At 45.8% G+C, this 14,015-nt stretch overlaps 1 protein-coding gene across 1 annotated transcript in view; it reads right to left on the bottom strand.

The window, feature by feature from the left end:
- Nucleotides 1-8,201, bottom strand: part of LOC147664912 (uncharacterized) — a 313,239-nt gene extending 305,038 nt beyond the window's left edge. The window contains exon 1 of the mRNA XM_086949902.1: nucleotides 8,072-8,201. The gene's annotated coding sequence lies outside the window, so the exon portion shown is untranslated. The remainder of the gene's footprint in view (nucleotides 1-8,071) is intronic.
- Between the last annotated feature and the right edge of the window lie 5,814 nt (nucleotides 8,202-14,015).

Raw genomic sequence — 14,015 nt, 5'->3', positions numbered from 1 at the left:
ACCATATCAGGTCCAGCAGGATTAAAATTGCAGACTGGACCCTGTCCATCCGCATCCGCAGGTCATCCAGCACCACCACTAAAGCTGATTTTGTCCCATGACCCGGGCGAAAACCGAACTGTTCCCCTTCCAAGATTTTATTTGTCTCCAGATATTGGGACAGGGTCCTGCTAACCCAACATTCCAAGATCTTAACCGGGTAAGGCAGGAGGGAAATTGGTCGGTAGTTCTTATAGCTGCATGGGTCAAGTGTAGATTTCTTCAAGAGCTGGGTAATGATAGCTCGCTTCCATTCCATGGGCACAATCCCTGTGTCAATAGACTGGCAGCATAGTTGTTGTAGAATAGGAAAGATCTCTGTCCCAAACTCCTTCATCATCCTGTGGGGTAGTGGATCCAAAGGGGAACCAGAAGAAACCCCTAAGGCCACCCTAACGAACTCCTCCTCTGATGGAGTTGGGAACTTATCCAAGGAGATCCGGGGAGCAACTATCTCAGTAGCGCCCTCCTTATTTAATCCTCTGGCCCCCCCTGTCTGGGCCATTGCGGTAGGTTGAGATTGCTCCTTCATGCTTTCCACAATTTTATTTATTTTCTCTGGAAAGAAACACGCCAGTCCATCACACAATTCCTGGGACTGTTTAATTTTACTCATAGTACACTCTGGGTTGGTCAGATCTTTCACTATCTTAAAAATATCCTTAGATTTATTGGAGCTCTTTAATATAATGGATGCAAAAAACTCTGCCTTGGCAGTGGATATTTCTAGTTTGTATTTTATGATTGTGCACTTCCAACTAGATCGGTCTTCCTCCGAATATTCCTACCTCCACTGTTTCTCTGCCTTTTTACACAAGAGCTTGAGACTCCTCAGTCTCTCCGTGTACCAGGGGGAGATGGATTTCCTCTTTTCTTAATGACTTTGACTGGGGCGACCTGATCCAGTTCCTTAATTAAGTGATCATAAAATGCCGTATAGTTTTCTGTTATCTGCTTTCCAGAGTTAAACAGAGCCTCCATGTGGAACACGGGCCATCGCCTCTACTTTTTTTTTAAGAAGACCCTTCCAGTCCCGTCCAAGGAGCGTTCTCACTTTCTTATCCCCATGTCTTATTCCGTCCACACTTTGAATACTAAACAGAATGAGGTGGTGATCTGTCCACCCCATAGGCATAATTGCCCCCATACTGACAAGGCCCTCTTCTGCAAAAATCAGATCTAGAATATGGTCGCCCTTGTGTGTTGGTTCCACCACCAATTGCTTCATGCCCAAATTAGCACAGAATTGAATTATATTATGAAAAGCTGTATCCATACTTCCATTTTCCCATAGATTAAAGTCCCCCAGCACTATTAGCCGAGTATGCGTAAGCGCCAGGTTACTAAGGACATTAATCAGTTCTTGTTGTTGGTGTGCATTCAGTGCACCTGGAGGTCTGTAGCAAATCATACCCGATGCAATCTGGCCAGCGTCATCCCTGGCTGAATAGCCAAAAAGCTCTGCACAGCAGATTTCATCTATATCCAATAAGGTGAAATTCAGTTCCTCTCTAAAAATAATTCCCATTCCACCTCCCCTGCCTCTGGTCCTGGGCCGGTACAGAACGGGAATATCGTCGCAAAAATATCGACTTACCTAAATATCGCTGCAAAAATATCTACAGGAAGAAATATCGATGACAAAAATATCGTCTGACCAGAATATCGACAGACATGTAAGTAATATCGTTAACATTAATATAGTTGTAATAAATATCGTTTACAAAAACTTAGTTTACAATAATATCGTTTTTTAAATAATTATAAGTAATGTAGTGTTTTTAATAAATATTTGTAGTCAAAGTAGTATTTTTAGTAGTATATTATTAGTTAATAATGTATTTTAAGTTGAATTTAGTATTAATAGTTCCGTAGCGGGTTGTGGGTTTATAGGGGAGTAGGGTGGGAAGTAATTTAAATATAATGAAATAATAGATTAATTAATGTTTTAAATTAATATAAATAGTGTAATAAATAATAGTTAATTAATTTCAATTAGTTAATTGAATAATAATTATGTAATTAATTATGTTAATTTTTTAATAAATTTTAGGTGTGTGTACAGGATTTTTTTAGTGAAAATGTAGTAAATTAATTACAATTTAATTGATTAATTATTTAAATAATGATTACAAAAAAAAAAATTATTGTTATTTTATAAATTATTAAATACATTTAGTAATTTTTACTCCTACGCTATCCAACGCTTTCCCTACTGTTGCACCCCCTGGAGTGTGAATAGTAATTTTTACCCCTACGCTATCCAACGCTTTCCCTACTGTTGCACCCTCTGGAGTGGGAATAGTAATTTTTACCCCTACGCTATCCAATGCTTTCCCTACTGATGCACCCCCTGGAGTGGGAATAGTAATTTTTACCCCTACGCTATCCAACGCTTTCCCTACTGTTGCACCCCCTGGAGGGGGAATAGTAATTTTTACCCCTACGCTATCCAACGCTTTCCTTACTGTTGCACCCCCTGGAGTGGGAATAGTAATTTTTACCCCTACGCTATCCAACGCTTTCCCTACTGTTGCACCCCCTGGAGTGGGAATAGTAATTTTTACCCCTACACTATCCAACGCTTTCCCTACTGTTGCACCCCCTGGAGTGGGAATAGTAATTTTTACCCCTACGCTATCCAACGCTTTCCCTACTGTTGCACCCCCTGGAGTGGGAATAGTAATTTTTACCCCTACGCTATCCAACGCTTTCCCTACTGTTGCACCCTCTGGAGTGGGAATAGTAATTTTTACCCCTACGCTATCCAACGCTTTCCCTACTGTTGCACCCCCTGGAGTGGGAATAGTAATTTTTACCCCTACGCTATCCAACACTTTCCCTACTGTTGCACCCTCTGGAGTGGGAATAGTAATTTTTACCCCTACGCTATCCAACGCTTTCCCTACTGTTGCACCCCCTGGAGTGGGAATAGTAATTTTTACCCCTACGCTATCCAACGCTTTCCCTACTGTTGCACCCTCTGGAGTGGGAGTAGTAATTTTTACTCCTACGCTATCAATTGTTTTAATTAGTAATATATTGTATATTTTAATTATATGTATGTATTATTGTTGTTATATAAAGTAATGTGTAAAATCAATTTATATGTCCACATTTATTAAGTTTATAATTAAAAAGTGTAGTAAATTTGTTTTAAATAGTTAAAAAATAAAAGTAATGTAATGTATTTTGTTAATAGTACTTATATTTATTTATATTTAATGTCATTTTAATTATTTTAAAAAGTCGATATTTTTTACATCTATATTAATTACAACGATATTTTGGAGTCGATATTTATGTACTTACCTGTTTAAGTATAGGGTGTCGATATTTTTGTAAACGATATTTTTACAACGATATTTATGTCAGCTATATTTTTGTAATCGATATTTTAACACCCTACCCCTGGTCCTATGCTGGGCCTTATATCCCGATGGGCATGCTGGTTCCAGTTCCAGCTCCATCCCTGCCACAGTCCAGGTCTCCGTTAAAAACAGAGCATCAAGGTTATGAGTCTCTGTCAGCAATTGTATTTCCGTTGAGTGTCTAGGAAGTGAGCTAACATTAAGCAGGCCACATTCAAGGCCTCTCTTCCTCCCATTATTGACTGGCTCCGTCGTCCCAGTAATTGAGGCACTATCTATATTATTATTCGGAAAACAGTTTGGCGTATCCTCTCTGGAGGTCCTCTCTATCGTATTGCCTAGTGATAGAGCAGGCAATTGGCTACGGTCATCTGTAATCCTAGGGAGCGGAACCAAGCATGTAGGGAAGAGGCTTACCCTCCTCCTGGATGGATAATTGGGCAAATCTCGTTGACATAGAGCCTCTCCCTTCAACGGGTCCAATCCCAAGAGCATGTCTCTCGAATAGCATAGCATTTCTGATTTCTCGGTGGAAAAAGATCCAGGGGGACTGGCCCTGAACCCCGGTTCGGACGGGGGCAGACGGGCTTGTCTTTGGCACGCCTTCGGCGCTTCGCCGGCGCGACCGTTGTGCTCCCGCGCCATAGCCCCCTTAAATACACGTTTCCAAATAGCTAGATCGCCAACCAAGATGGCGGCTAGCCGAAGACCCGGAAGTGAGGACTTCCCTGCAAGCTTTCGGGGCGCCCTCAACAACAATCAGCCTAACTGGCTGCGGTGGACGGGGGCGTCTCGAGCAAGTAAACAGATTGGCAAGAGAAAGTTGGCCAAAGGTAAGTATATTAAAATGTATTATTACAGTACAGTTTGCCCAAAATACAAAGTGCACACAGTAAAAGTAACAGGGTGACAGGTTTAAAAACACGCCGAATATCAAGCGCACCTCACATGTAGCAGCCAGAGCCCAGTCAGGAGCCCGATTAAGTACTCGATATGCTGGGAGGGTCCAAACAGCTAGACCGCCGACCAAGATGGCGGCTAGCCGAAGAACCGGAAGTGAGGACTTCCCTACAAGCGTTCGGGCGCCCTCAACAACAATCAGCCTAACTGGCTGCGGTGGACCGGGGCGTCTCGAGCAAGTAAAAAGATTGGCAAGAGAAAGTTGGCCAAAGGTAAGTATATTAAAAATTATTACAGTACAGTTTGCCCAAAATACAAAGTGCACACAGTAAAAGTAACAGGGTGACAGGCTCAAAAACACGCCGAATATCAAGCGCACGTCACATGTAGCTATGGCGGAGGCAGCACTGTGGAAGATGTGCGGTGGGCAGGGGTCAGTGGGAGCTCCAGAGTGTACGCTCTTTATGGTCTTTGTGGTATCTTCCGTGGTGACAGGGGTCCAGGCAGTGATGGTTGGCTGGGTGGCATTGCTGTTGGCCGATGTTATGTTGGTGCCTTGGTTCTGTTTGTCAAAGTTGTCGTAGAAAGTTCTTATCTTGTGATGGAAGAGAGAGCTGAGTTTGTTGCAGAGGTCCTGGAAGGGAAGGACGTCAGAGGTTGCGCAGGGGGGGCTTGGTGAATTCTTGTATGATGTTGAAGACTTCCTTTGAGTTGCGGGAGTTGGAGAGGATTCTTTCCTGGATGAAGTTCCTCTTCGTGGATCTGAATAGTTGGTGGTGTTCTGTCATGACGGTCCTGTAGGAGGTGCGAGCTTACCAGGTTTTGCTGTTCCTCCATGCTTTCTTGAATCGTCGGCACGTGCGCTTGGATTCTCGAAGATCCGCAGTGAACCAGGTAGCTTTCGTGGTGCGTGGTCTGTCGGATTTCTGGAAGGGGGCGAGCGTTTTTGCGCAGTCGGCAATCTATCTCTGGAGGTGCCAGCAGAGTTGACGTTGGTCATGGTGGGTGGAAGGGTGCGACTGAGGGCAGAGTTGAGGTGATCTTCGGTGATCTTGCTCCAGTTTCTGCATGGGGGCATGGTGTGGGTTTGTGTGCTGTAGATTTTGTGAAGGAGAAGTGGACGCAGTGGTGGTCCGTCCACAGGAGCTGCGTGGTGTGACTGAATGGGATGTTGTTCCCTCCTGTGAAGCTGGGGTCGAGGGTGTGTCCTGCCTTGTGGGTGGGGGTAGTGACAAGCTGCTTCAGTCCGATTTTGGCAAGGTTGTCCAGGAGAGCGGTGGAGTTGGGGTTCGCTGGGGTTGTTGAGGTGAAAGTTCAGGTCTCAGAGCATTGCTAGTCCATAGAGGGCGTGGGACACGATGATGTCTGTGATAGTGTTGGTAAACGGGGCGCGGGGTCCGAAAGGTCTGTAGGTGAGAGTTCCACGTAATGTCGTTTTCTGGTTCATCTGGAAGTGGAGGTGTTCCATGGGGGGGTGAGGAGTCATTCGAGATGGAGGTTGTGAGTCGGAGGGAGTTCTTGTGTATGATGGCGAGGCCACCTCCAGGGTGGTTTATTTATTTAATTACAAGATTTGTAAAGCGCTGAAATACCCGTGGGTGTCTCAGCGCTAAGGACAGCGGGCTTAGACCAGATGGCAGAGGGACTTAAACAGCCATGTTTTTGTCAGTTTTCTAAAAGCTAGTAAGGACTGGCTGGATCTGATCTTAATTGGGAGGGAATTCCAAAGTTTTGCTGCAGCAACAATGAAGCGCTTGTCACCCCATGATGCGGTTTTAGTGCGTGGGACCTTAAGCAGATGTGCAGTAAATGAGCGTAGGGCCTGATTCGGGGTATATGCCGCTAGCGCCTTGTTTAGAAATAGAGGTCCAGAATTGCAAGAGGCTTTGTAAGCAATGCACAAAGACCTAAACTTTATGCAGTTTCTCACAGGGAGCCACTGGTACTGTTGAATGACGTGAGAGATAGGCTTGTATTTAGGAGTTCCTGATAGCATTCTAGCTGCTGCGTTCTGGACTGATTGAAGTTTATGGATGACCTTACTTGGTTGGGGCAGCCTTTCTTTTGGATCTTGTACCAATCAGGGATGGCGGTTGGGTGCGGAGCTGGCGTTGTTCCAGGTCTCTGTGAGGAAAGAGACGTAGGCGAGAAGGTGTTGAGGAGGTCCCAGATTTCTAATGGGAGTCTGTGCAGGGAGCGTACGTTGAGGAGGATGCAGCTCAGGGGTTTGGGTGTGCTGGCGTCCGGTGGGTTGGAGGTGGGTGAAGGTGCGGCAGCTTATCCCTCAGCCTCACGCTCTTCAATACAAACCAGACCCGCTGCCCAATATTGTCACATTGCACAGTCTCAACATAATCTCCTATGCACCTGACACCCAACTCACTCACCAACGACCCCACCACCAGGACTAATTTTCACAGATGCACGATGAGCATCGCCGACTGGATGAAGAGCAACTGCCTGCAGCTGAACACAAACAAGATAGAAGTACTGATCTTCTGCAACAACAGCAGCCCATGGAACTACTCCTTGTGGCCATCAGACCTAGTACCTGCACCTAAATCCTGCAGCCATACCAGAAACGTTGGAGTCATCAATGACTGCAAGCTCATCATGAAATTACAAATCATTGCTGTCTCCTCCACGCGATTCCTCCCTCTGCGCATGCTACGTAGGATCTACGAGTGACTACAACTGCATGAGATGCATTGTGACAAACACCTTCATCATCAGCCAATTGGACTACGGCAAATGCTCTCTACGTAGGAATTGCCACACATCTTCTACAAAGACTTCAAACCATGCTGAACACCGCAGCCAGACTCGTCCTCTCTCAACAAACCCACATCACACCCCACCTCAGGCAACTCCACTGGCTTTCCGAACAAAAGAGATGCCAATTCAAGCTGCTGAACCACACACACACGCCTCTACAAACCAAGGGCCGGCCTACATTAACCAGATTACGCTCCGCCTCCCTATCACTTGCCCACACCACCGGGCATCTACTGAAGCAGAAGTGGAGGATGCTCCTTCTCCCACACCATGGCAAAGGCCTGGAACAGCCTACCCACGCACCTCCGGACCATCACCTCACTACCGGAATTCTAAATAGCCCTCAAGACCTGTCTGTTCGAATAAGCCTCCAGGACATGCAAGCGCATGGAGTCTGGTGGCTTAGAGGACTAATGCGTCCACTTTAGGGACCTGGGTTCGACCTCATTGTCGCAGGTTCAAATCCAAGTGGGTTAACTCAGCCTTTTTATCCTTCTGGGGTCGATAACATAAATACCATTGAGTTGGGAAACAATGAAGATCTGTTATTCAGCTCCAAGATACCCTAGGGGGAATGTGCGCTTTACAAATACACGTTATGTTATTACCCTATTGGGTGATTAGCCGCACTTTACAAATCCTGATTGATTGCACTCTCAGAATGAGGCTTAGATGCCACATTATTCGTTGCTCCAAAGCCTCGTGGTGTTAACAGCTTTGCCCTTCAGCCTTACTGCTTTTCTGAGATACCTCTGGGTACATCATTTGGTGTATGTGTGCATTAGCTCTATGGTGCTGTTTTTGAACAAACTGCACTGAAGATGCAGCCAAGGGCCACCCCTCCATGAACCATACTCACCTGGACATGCAGTGCCCTCGCCCTCCATGAACCCTGCTCCCCTGGGCATGCAGTGCCCCCCATGAACCCTACAGTGGGTGCTTTAGTGATGCCCAGGTGGCACTCTGATGATACTGGTCAGACTCACCTCGGCTGGCTCGTGCCAGGACTCTCCTGGACAAGGCTCTCCGTGTATTTGCTCTTCTGGCGGCTGCAGAGACCCGATCACTGATGAACAGATCTTATTCCTTGTAAATAACCTACCATCCTCCTGCGCATGCGCATAGCATGCGAGAGGATCAAATCTGCACTTGGGATAGCCAAGGAGTGGTGTCTCTACAGTGCGCATGCGTCTACAGGCATCCGTCCAACGAGTCCAGCGAATTTACTGTTTAACGCATGCGCGTCTCAACGTCCGTCGTCTTCATTCTTCGCCGCCAGCTGTTCCTTGGCCCCGCCTCCTCGCAATTACTTCCGGGGTATTCCAGGCGGAGGCGCTGCTGGTTTCACTTCCTGTCATGGTGCCAGTGTCCATCCTCCTGTGTCATTCCAGGGAGGACAGGCCCGAGGTGGCGGCCGGGGGGCAGACCCCGGCAGCGCCAGGAATAGGAATGATGAAGCGCCGACGGCCTGGCAAGGGATGTGGGGCGCTATATAACGAGCCAGCGCTACGCGGTGTCCGGGAGGCCGTCGTGAAGCGGGATCGAGGCCTTTAAGCGAGAGAGAAGGTCCGGGGCCCGTTTGTAGGGGTCACCACGCCGACAGACTTGGATACCTGCGCAGATTCTAAAGAGCTCCCGACACAAAGTGCAGAAGATGGTTCTTTATTATAACCCCAACACTGGCTCCTACAAGGGTCGGAGCCTCCGTACTTCCAGTCAGTTGACAGCTGGTGACCTCACCTAGGTGTGGTGTCCGCGCAGGGACACAACACGGCAACAACAGAGGGGACACGTACATGTGATCACACCACAGATCCACTGGGATCACTTAACGGAGCCACCCGGCCCGTTCACACTCGCACGCATTCGCCTCTGGGGCGGAGTAGCCCCTGAGTATAAATAAACGGGCAAAAACCCGCTCGAGGTCTTTGGCCCTTACCAAGCAGTTAGTGTCTGTGTTGTCATTGACCAAGTTAGCTAGGCCCCACTACGTGGCATAGGCCCTCACTAGCCCCGTGCCCCCGGCACTACATCTCTGAGTATTTGTTTCAGCCTCACTGTCCTGTGAACGCTGCCAGCCGCCCTGTTCTGCCTACCTTTAGGCAGATATATAAATATATATATATATATATAAATATATATATATATATATATATATATATATATATATATATATACATATGTTTATCCAAAGGCTCTGCAGCAGGAAAGCACTCAACAGCAGTGAGATAAAGTTTCTCTTTTTATTTTATTGCGATGGTGGTCAAACATCCAACATTTTTCTTGTCTACCCCACGCGTTTCTGAGCTGTTCGCTCCTTCTTCATGAGCACTTTGGCAAAGCGGTTATATGAAGCTTGAACTGTCCCATTCCTTAGCTGCCTTTTGTAGAAACAGCCTCAGGTGTCGGGCAGACAAGAAAAATGACAGATGTTTGACCACCATCGCAATGAAATAAAAAGAAAAAATTTATCTCACTGCTGTCGAGTGCTTTCCTACTGCAGAGCCTTTGGATAAACATATATATATATATATATATATATATATATATATATTATATATTTTGTCATTCTTCTTTGAGCCTTTGGTGACCTATGCCAGGGTTGCCGCTCCCTCCTCTGCAGCTTGGTATACCTACTACGTTTGTCTTCCTGAAGAAGGTTGACACTCAGATTGCGGTCTATACCAACACGCCAATCAGCGCTCTTGTTCAGAACTGTCAGACCAGGACCACCAAAGTAATTGAGCCCTTTTGGATGTAGGAAATGTGGGCCACATTACAGCTATAAACCATAAAGGATTGGAGACATTCATTCTTCTAAAAACAAAAAAAAATCCGCCCTTCTGGTCTACTGAATTCTTGCACTTTTGATCTTATTTGAGAGTGTTTTTTGGGGGATGAGTGAAGCCTGAGTTTGTGTCTGTATGTCTGATAAAAGTATGTGCTAGTTTGCGTGAGGTATTGATTTTAAGGGATGACTCCTGGCTTTTTGTGAATCTTGGTGTTTATGATTTGTACTATTAAAGTATTTTTCTATATTTGTTACTGTACGTTTCACACTTGGTTGTTATATATCATGTTTTCCAAGTTATGGCACATTATTTATATAAAGAAATAAAAGAATACATTTTGTAACTAATTCTTGTTTGTATTTTTCTGATGAGGTGGGCTAATTTGCGACATTTTGTGCTCCACAATGTATGATCCTTTCACTAGAATTGTATTCATTCACCAGCCAGGAATTGATTCTGTTTAGTGTTGAGAGACTGGTCACAGTATTAGGTGCCTCCTGACTGCTCAACCTTCATGCAAGAAAGCTCACCTTGGTGCTGAGAGACATTTTCTTTAGGGTGCTTTAGAAGTGCTATCATACTAGCAAAGAAGGAAAATGAAAAAATACTCCAGGATACCCCAAAATGGGGTCAAGGCGTGGTAGCAGGAAGTGGGGAAATTAAAATTTCCCAGCCAGACCATGTTGCAAGATTTTAATCCTTTGACCTCAAAAAGTTTTTCTTTATATTTTTAGCAAAATTGAATCTGGCTCTCCCAAAGATTCCGCCCTTACACGTATTTTAGCCGAAGTAGCGGATCAGATATTACCCAGCCTTCTTCAAATAGTAAATCTTTCTCTAACCTCAGGATTAATTCTGGCAACTTGGAAACCTACAATGGTTAAGGCCCTATTCAAAAAGTCTAACCTGGATCCCCTTGACCTAGGGAATTATCAGCCGATTTACTTTCTCCCTGGGATGAGTAAAATTGGGCAGAATCATGTTAATTCAACTCTATCTGGATTTTTAGAAAGCCATGACCGTTTACACTCTACATTGACCGGATTCAGACCCTGCCATGGCACGGAGACTTCTCTCTTGACAGTGGTAGATGAAGCCAAGGGGCTATTAGACTGGGGTTTATCGGCTGCCATTATCCTTCTCGATCGCAGTTCTACATTTGACATGCTAAACCATGATCTTCTCGCAAATAGATGGCAGAGTGGGGGAATTACGGGTATCGCTCTCTCCTGGCTACCGTCTTTCCTCGCTGATGGGTCTTTCCAGATTTTTGATGAGCCCTACCCTTTTTAACGTATATATGAGACCAGTGGCTGATATCATCCAGTCCTTTGGGATTTCAATAATTTTCTATGCAGACAATACTCAATTGGCCTCCTCCTTCACTCAGAGCCAATACTCCATCTCCTTGTTGCTAGGTCCTTGCCTTGAAAAAGTTGCTAATTGGATGAGTAGCTTCTCACTAAAGCTAAATGGAGGAAAAATGAAGCTTATGATCCATGGCAATAATCCGAACTCCTCTGTAAGTTTTGGTGGGCTGAGCTGCTTGGGGCCTCCTCCTGCTCCGAAATCAGCCATGAATAGTCTAGGAATGTGACTGGATGAAACCTTGAATTTTTGCTGCTCAAGCAGTAAAACTTACAGCCATCTGCTATGCTTAGAATGTTCCGAAACCTCCCTCTCCATTTCAAAGAGGCTTGTTGTTCAGGCTTTCATTTTTTTCCCGCTTGGACTGCAAGAACTTTCTTTAACTTGGAACACCAACAGCTACAATTAGGAAGTTGCAGGTGGTACAGAATTCTGCTGCTTGGATTCTCTATAACCTTCCGAGACACCAATCCGCCCGACGAGCCCTGAGCAACCCCCATTGGCTCCCGGTGGGCCAAATAATTACATTCAAATCATTGTGTATCATGCATAGGGTAATCCTCGACAAAGGGCTCCTGATCTTGAGGTCCTTGGTATTGCCCTACCTTCCCAGCTCTTCTAATGTAAATGTAGTATACTTGTAAAGCGCACAGCTGCCCCAGCAACGGGGCGTCCCGGCGCCGTATAACGCTGTGGAATCCTTCCTGGCTCTCCCTGTGAGATGCCCCTCCTGGGCACCCCCAAGGTGAAGCCAGGCATCCCAGTGTTGTTGGGGTCGTTGTGGAGATTAAGCAAGCTATTGCCCAGAGTTGCAGCGTGGAACCCATGATTAAAGTAGGCGCCGAGGCGAGAATTATCGAGTCCGCGGACATTGAGCCCAAGACCCTGCCGCGTCGGGACTTGAACCCTGGTCCCGGACCTGATCTCTGCTTCAGAGTCTGCCGCTCTAACCAGTGAGCCACACTTCTCCACGACTAATGCACATTTGATAACAGTTCCCCAAATTCAAAAGGTGAAATTTGGAGGGTGCTCTTTTGTCTGTTATGGTGCTAGTCTTTGGAACAGCCTTCCTCTTTCTTTCGAGCTGTACAAAAGGAACTCCCCTTTCAGGATTCACTGAAGACCTGGCTCTTTCAGAACAGCTTGCCCTAAACCCCTCTAATTGCTCTGTGACGCACTATCAGCGCTGGGATGCCTAAGGGCAACTACGTGCTCTGTAAGTGCGCCATAGAATAAAATGATGGGCAATTTCAACTCTATTAAGGATATGAAGTGAAGCATTTTTTTTTCCAAATATGTGTTCATTGGCATATCAAAACTAAAGACATTGAATACATATCACGGATGAAATCATATTATTATCTCATCCTCTTGAATATACATGCCATTTACTTACACCCCCCCCCCCTCCACTTCTCCCCCACCCCCCCGGGCTCGGTTAACTCAAACCTAGTGCAGGTGACTCCAGATTACCTTGTTCGCATGTAATCCTTAGATGACCACATGTTTTGTCAGTATGTCAATTTGTGGAGAAATCAGGTACGCTGTACCACCTGCCTCCTGAGACCCCTGGTGAAGCCTAACGACGGCTCCACGTGCTGTCAGTCACCTGTGATATACAGCGGTAACTCATCCAGCGGTGTCAGCAGTTCCGTTGGCATTGCTGCACAGGCCCTCATATCACTCACTCTTTCATCCCTCCGGGTTGCCGTACATATAGCATCCATCTGTATTCATCCACTCGGCCATATCTTTTATCCAACCCTCTTATCTTCGGATTTTTGGGGGACATCCATCCAATTACAATCCTATGTTTGGCCAACAACAGCCGCAGCGCCATGAACCGTCTGCTTAGCTTCTTTATCTTTGGTAAGGTATTAGCCCTTGTTCCGGTTCCTTAGGGATTTCCCACCCTGTGGCAATATTGAGTTTCAGAAGGATGGTCCGCCAGTACTCATCAATATCTGGGCAGTTCCATAGCATGTGTTGGAAGTCCGCTGGCTGTCTCCTTCATATATGGCACTCCATCGAGCACTCCAGGTATATGGATTGCAGCCAACTGGGAGCCAGGTATACCTGATGTACAACATTGTATTGAAGGAGTCTAAACCGCACGTTTGTGGATGTGTTCTTGACACGCCTCATGGATCTTTTCCCAATCTCTTTCAGTGAGGGGCCTTTCCACCTGCGCCTCCCACTGCTCCTGAACCAAGAGTGTTTTTCTGGGGGCATACTCCCTCAAGGCCTGTATATGTGTGAGTTCAGCCTTTTGCTTCCTGCCATCATTAGGAAAACTTCTAGCGTTCAAGGAGTACATGGCGTGTCAGGCAACGACAGCCAGATCTCTTGAGTGGTGGCCGCAATCTTTGTGTATTATAAAAACTGTCATGATCCCAGCTGGAATTTCTCTGATGCGTACATTAATGTAATAAATCTGTTGTTAGGGTACAGATCACCTAGAGTCATGCAGCCCCTCATCCGCCATTTCTGCAAAAACATGGGCCACTTGATTGGATGTAGTGCTCATATGTCCAATCCCACTGCGAACAGGGCTCATTTTCTCACAGTCCGAACTGTTCTGTCCCAGGCCCCACACACGTAGTTCCACTATCACTTTTTTCAAATCTTTAAAGACTTGCACAGGTATACCCTATTTATTTATTTACCTATTTATTTATTTAATGCAATTTTATATAGCGCAAACTTTACCCGAAGGTGTCAGAGCGCGATACATGAGAACCAGTAGCAAAACATAAGGATTTAGGATTAC

This window comes from Lissotriton vulgaris, unplaced genomic scaffold, assembly GCF_964263255.1.
Source record: "Lissotriton vulgaris unplaced genomic scaffold, aLisVul1.2 SCAFFOLD_671, whole genome shotgun sequence".
Lineage (NCBI taxonomy): Eukaryota > Metazoa > Chordata > Amphibia > Caudata > Salamandridae > Lissotriton > Lissotriton vulgaris.
The sequence above is the reverse complement of the archived record's forward strand: the minus strand, read 5'-3'. Positions and strand labels throughout refer to the sequence as shown.